Here is a 6,000-nt window from a genome sequence, read left to right as displayed (position 1 = left end):
AGCAAGTTCTAAGTGCCTGTTCAATGTATCATCTCCTCAGGGTTTTTCTAACCTCACACTTCACTCTCTGAAACAGTCAAGTCACCATCTCCATCCCCACCCTCAAGCCCCCTCACCCTCCTCCCCATGCTCATCATTCCTTCCCCCCCCTTCTCAGACTTCCTGCTGCCCCTCTCCCCTCCCTTCTCCCCTTCTCTGTCTCCCCTCTCTAAGGGAGGGCATAGCTTTCAGACATCTCAGGTTGCAGGCTACTCCTGCTCCTCAGGAGAGAGTTCCACATCCACAAAACAAGCACGCACTTGCCCCTTTACCCAGATGGTGATAAATTTGAGACCCAACAACCTGAGTCTCTTCCTCCCCTGGCTGGGACCACAGACCACTAGCCACAGCTCTATCACCTTCCAGCAGAAGCTTCCAGAGAAGCTTCCCATAACTCCTCCACACTCAGGATTGATGAGGATACACGATTAAAACTATGGCTCTACCTAACTTCCTGTGAGGATTATGGGTTCCACATTATAAATACAAAACATCCCCCCATGTAAGTGAAAGAGCCAAAACAAGCCATTTTCTTGTTCAGGAACACATTGGGAACCCGTTTATTATTTTAGGAAGTTCAGAAAAACAAAATTCATTCCTTACTACTCCTGCACTGCAAAAGCCTTCCTTGGTTTCCACATGGGGAGGTGTGGGGTTACCCAACTGGCCCTTTGTGTATCTGCAGGATCTAACCTTGCTTCATGAAGGATTGCAAAACCAAAGAATCATTTCCCATAGACATCTGGAAAAGCCTGGATCCAACGTAACTGAACTGAGGATTCAGCCAGCACACTGATAGCTAGCTGCAGGAGTCTTGTCTCTCAGAGCTTGATGGAGGTCAGGGTTGAAGGGCTGAACAGACAGGTCAGCTCTGCTGTCCAGTAAGTGACCTTTGTCAAAAGTCTGGAACACTGGTTTTCCAGTCTGTAACAGACAACTCAGCCCTTAGTGTTTCTTAGAAACCGTTAAGGGCCTGGGTATACAGCTCAGTGGTAGCTCAGTGGTAGAACACTTACCTAGCTTGTTAGAAGTCTTGGCTCCCATTAAACGGGTTGGAGAGGCTTAGTGAGCAATTGATGACATCCTTACTCTGCTAAGGAAGGAACAGAAAGCCTGACAAAACAGGAGTGGGCTCAAACCCCACCAATAGCTGAGGAACGACTGCCATTTGGTACCAGCTGGGAGAGGATGTGGGAGCCCATCTTCTTTAATGATGTGAGCACATGCCAGGGCAGGCCCCACCTCCAAGAGTAGTTGGGTAAGACAAACTGAACTCAGTGTTGGTGGGGGAGAACTCAGAGTGGGGTGGGAGGTGAGGGTTGAGAAGGAGGAAGAATTGGGATGATGGGGTGAATATTGTTGTAATCCAGGCAAATCTGGCCCCGCCCTTGAGAACCTTTCACAGTGCATCACCCTTCTACATATAGCAGGCAATACCCTGGCTCTGTACACAGGTGCAGAGGTCCCTTTAAGAGGCAAGCCCCACCCACTTCCGCTCTCTTTTTCTGCCATTTCTCTGAGGAGGCAGCTGTTTCCCTCTCTCTCTCTGTCTCTCCCTCTTTCCTCTTTCTCTCTTTCCTTCCCTTACTCCCTTACCTTCCCCCAATAAACTTTCCATATAAGTTCTGCCTGTAGGTCTCTGTCTTTCACCCACCAATCTGCCAAGGTTTTCCTCCCACCATATTCCTAACAAATATGATCCAAGTATGTTGTAAGAAACTCTCAAAGAATTAATTAAAATGTTATTTAAAAAAGAAAGAAAGGGAGCAAATACATAACCTGAGGGCAATGACTTCCCACCAGCTGACCTTTGCCTTTCTTTCCCTGCTGGGGTAACGGGGACATGGTTGGATATATGAGTTTGGAGTCGGATTTAGAGAAGTCATGTGAGGGAGCCCCCTGACCTACTTCTCCATTGTTCATCTCTCCCAGGGGGTTAGCAGTCACAACTGCTTTCAGGATGTGACATGCTTAGAGACAACATTCAAAAGCAATGACTCAGCACCTGAAATGTGTTGTCCTGTAGTCAAGGGCCATTACTCTAATTAGTGCAACGTCAAGCCTCATGGAACATGTGTGCAGGCCGATTCAATCAGCCAAGTGGAGGTGTTCAGAGCAGCCATCCACCATGAGCAGCTGTAGCCTGGCTTCTCTGGCAGTCTCAGCAAGGCAGGTCCACTGGCCACCTTCCCAGCCACTGTGACAAGATACCTGGCAGAAGCAATTGAGGAAAGATTTAGTTTGTCTCATAGTTGAGACAGGAAGGCTTGGTGGAGGAGCTCCATCTATGGCTATGGGACTGTATTAGTCTGTTCTCTAAAGCAACAGAGCTGATAGAATGAATGAATGGTTAGACTGGATTATAGGACATGGTGGTGTACGAGTCTAACAATGGCTGTCTTGGGACAGAAAAGCCAAAGATTTGGTAGTTGTTGGTCTTCAAGGCAGGATGTCTCTGCAGTTCTCATCTGCTGCTGGATTCCTGGAGGATTCCTGGGGAGCTACTGATTCAGGTTGCAATCCTGAATATGTGGAATTTAAGACCCATCTCAGCAATGGGATAGATGAACTTGCTAGCAAGAGTGAGGACAAGTGGAGAAAACCAAAATTTCCTTCCACATTGTTTCATGTGTTCTATTACCAGAAGTTCTAATCGATGGTGTAGAGAGACAACCGAACCAGACCACTGTGTGGGCAGAGAGACTTATTGGGGATCAAACTATACCGGCAACCTCTTGGGTGGGTGTGCAGAGAGAAGAGCAAACAGGCAGAAAGCAAGCAGATTTTATAGGACAGCAGGGTGGGGGAGGAGCTGACACAGGCTGCTGGATTAACTGGAACTAGGTGTTCTTGCCAGAGATAGCTGACATTTATGGGAAGTTTAAGAGGGGTTCCTGGAGGACTAAGGATGGTTCCTGGCAAATAAAACTGCCTTAAGAGATCTAATCTCTAGTAACCAGAAATCTTTGGGATTTATTACCTAATAATAAGCCTGCACTTTACCCAGCCAGAGCCCTTCTGGTTAGGGCAATGCCATCAGCACTGCCATTTTGGGGGAGGGGAGTTTGGGCCTGGCAATAATGACACCCCAGTCAAGAGATGTTTAGGCCAGAGGACACTCACTGATTTTTATTGTTTGTGAAAGTGTACTGGAACATTCTTCAGTTTTACCATTAGTGTGTCGTCTTCCAACTTTCCAACTTCACTTGGAAAGACTTAGCCATTGTTTCTTCTTTTTCTTCCTCTCCTCTTTCTTCCTCTTCTTTTTAAGACCACCATGTCTTTCTACATTCCTCGTGTCAATCTTGAACTCTGGGTTTCAAAGCACCCTCCTGCCTCGGCTTCCCTAGTAGCTAGAAGCAATCATCGTGTCTGGCTTGTTACTTCATTTTCTTTCCTAAAAACTAGTCCTGCATGTACTGAGAATTGTGCCGTTTATAACAAAATCTCAATCATTCAGTTTTACCAAGAAGATGCTGGGGTGAAGCTCAGAGAGGCAGAGAGCACCCAGCTGATCTTCCTCCTCAGCTGAAGTTCCAGAAAAAGGCTTTTCTCCTATGCCATCTCAAAACACAAACAACAAAAACTCTTTTCAAAGCCCCTCCTTTCTACTTCCTGTTTGTTTCTCTATCCATCTTTCTTACTCCCTCTTTCTCTCTATGGTTTTTTTTTTTTTCTTATTCATTTCCTATCAACTGTTTGTTTACTCTGCCTGCTGACAAATGGTTGACTTTATTTAATCCTGTTTACACTATTCAAGCAGAAAGCTATTGAACTAAAGGTGTGACCACAACTAGAAACACGGTGGTTTTTTGTTTTGTTTTGTTTTGTTTGTTTGTTTTCCAGTAAATAGCACAATCTCAGGGTTCAAAGAGTGATCAAATATCCCCCATTGGAATTAAGCATTCCATTACTTATTTTATGCAGTAACACTTAGTAAACACTGAGCATATGCCAGGTGCCCCTGTTTGAGAGACAGGACATGCTTCCGGAGCAGCAGGGCATGAGGATGATGCCTCACATCTCCTGAGGGAACAGTAAGATGTGCTGTGGAAACACAAAGCAGAAAGTGGCTCTGTGTGGGGCGGCTTGGGATGCAGGAAGACAAAGAAACCTCTCAGACTGTTTTCACATGAACAGGGCAACTAGGCCTGCCCTTTAACCGATGAAAGAAAAATCACTCCAGCAGGACAGCCGGGGAGCCTGTGGTGACAGAGAGAACCACTTACCCACTTACTAAGAAATGGAGATATTTTCATCTAGGAGCCATTATTTTTGAGAGGTTAGATAGTTCTTTGTTTCTTGCCACAAAGTGTTCATGGAATATAATTTCATCTTCATTTCAGGTTTCACGGAGAAAATACAAGGGCAGTCAGCTGTGTGATGAGAGATCACGCAGCCAGAGACGTTTTCCTTTAAAACCACAGGCTGTGTCTGTAAAGAAGTGTGCGGGGGGGGGGGGGGGGGCGCAGCGTTTGCAACAGGTGAGTGAGGCAGATCTTTCTGCATTAATGTAGAGATGTGCTGGAATTTATCAAGTGAGGGTCAGACACACTGAGACAGGGTGGATACAAGGAAAGACAAGCTGTAGCTACACACGTGATTTGTAGCTTCTGAAATTACATTATTCTAAGGGTGTCACCAATAACTAAGTTTAAGGATCAAGTCAAGTTTTAAAATGAAGTGAAGAATTATCTGGTTTGCTTATTTTCTCATGTCCAGAGAATTCCCGTTAGTAAATTCCAAGGTGGTCAATCAGAGGCCTTGTTCAGGTTTGTGGATGAGAGAAAGCTCTAGGAAGTTCAAAACGTCAAAAGTCATGAGACTAAGGCAAGCCTTGACCTTAAGCGTGGCCTATCAGCTGTTTTAATCTTTTTGAGAGGTATTTCTGGAAAGATGGAATCGACATTTTTGTAGGCTGTCTTGCAATGGCATGGTTGAGTGTGTTGAAATTTTTTGATTCTCAGCCAGTGAGAGACCTAAGCTGGACTCTTTCTCTGCCTCCTTAATTTCCCCATCTTTTTTGCCTCCAAACCTGACTTTGAACGGCAGCTTTGTGTTGCATTTCTGCTCTTCCCTGCCCTGCTCTATGGAGAAAGTTGGCCTCTCTCCTACCCAGCATCCTGAAACCTTTTTCTACAGCAGAATTGCAATTAAATGCCAACGGAGGTCTTTGTGTTTACTGCAGTTTTGCCATTGAGTAGAAGGAAATATTCTTTCTCTGATGTTGAAGGGAAGCCAATTATGTATCTTTCAGTGACCAGCAATTCCTAGAAATAAATATGATTTAGATGGAAAAGATACAAACTGAGAGGTTAGTGCTTTTCTACCAAATTAATTCCAATAGAAGCTTCTAGAGTATTACCTCTAACTCTTTGTTTTATATCTTTGAATACTCATTAAAATCTAGGAGTAGTACTCATTAAGTTCTTACGAATCACGCATTATGTGCTTTGTAGCCACAGGAAGCAGAGCAGAGGGCTGATGAGACAAATGCCCTACACTTGCAGAACCTAGGTGTTATCTGGGAGACAGGACAAGCAACAGTCACGAATGTGTGACAGAGTCAGCTGAGGACTTCAAAAGGATGCTGCAGCGGAGCCAAAGTGCCAGTGACACCAGTGCCATTGAAAGATCAGGAGGGCATTTTAAAGAAAGGCGGCATCTGAGCAAGGGCATGGAACGAGGAAGGATGGGGACATCGTGGGAGGAAGGAAGGGATGGCGACATCGTGGCAGGGGTGTTGCAGGAGAAGGCCCTAAAAAAAAAAAAAAAAAAAAGGATCCCTCAGCTTCTGGTACGTGTAAGATTCACTGGGGTTCTGGGTAGTGCTATCAATTTCACTCATCGATGGTAAGTTGGAGGTGCTACCTCATCTGCAAGGATGGAGGACCACCAGCCAATGGATCCAAGAGGTGGTTAAGACAGGAAGGAGGGAAGGCTTTCCAAAAAAAGGACATG

The sequence above is a fragment of the Phodopus roborovskii genome, unplaced genomic scaffold (genome assembly GCF_943737965.1).
Source record: "Phodopus roborovskii unplaced genomic scaffold, PHOROB, whole genome shotgun sequence".
NCBI classification, from domain to species: domain Eukaryota; kingdom Metazoa; phylum Chordata; class Mammalia; order Rodentia; family Cricetidae; genus Phodopus; species Phodopus roborovskii.
Note: the sequence above shows the minus strand (reverse complement) of the source record.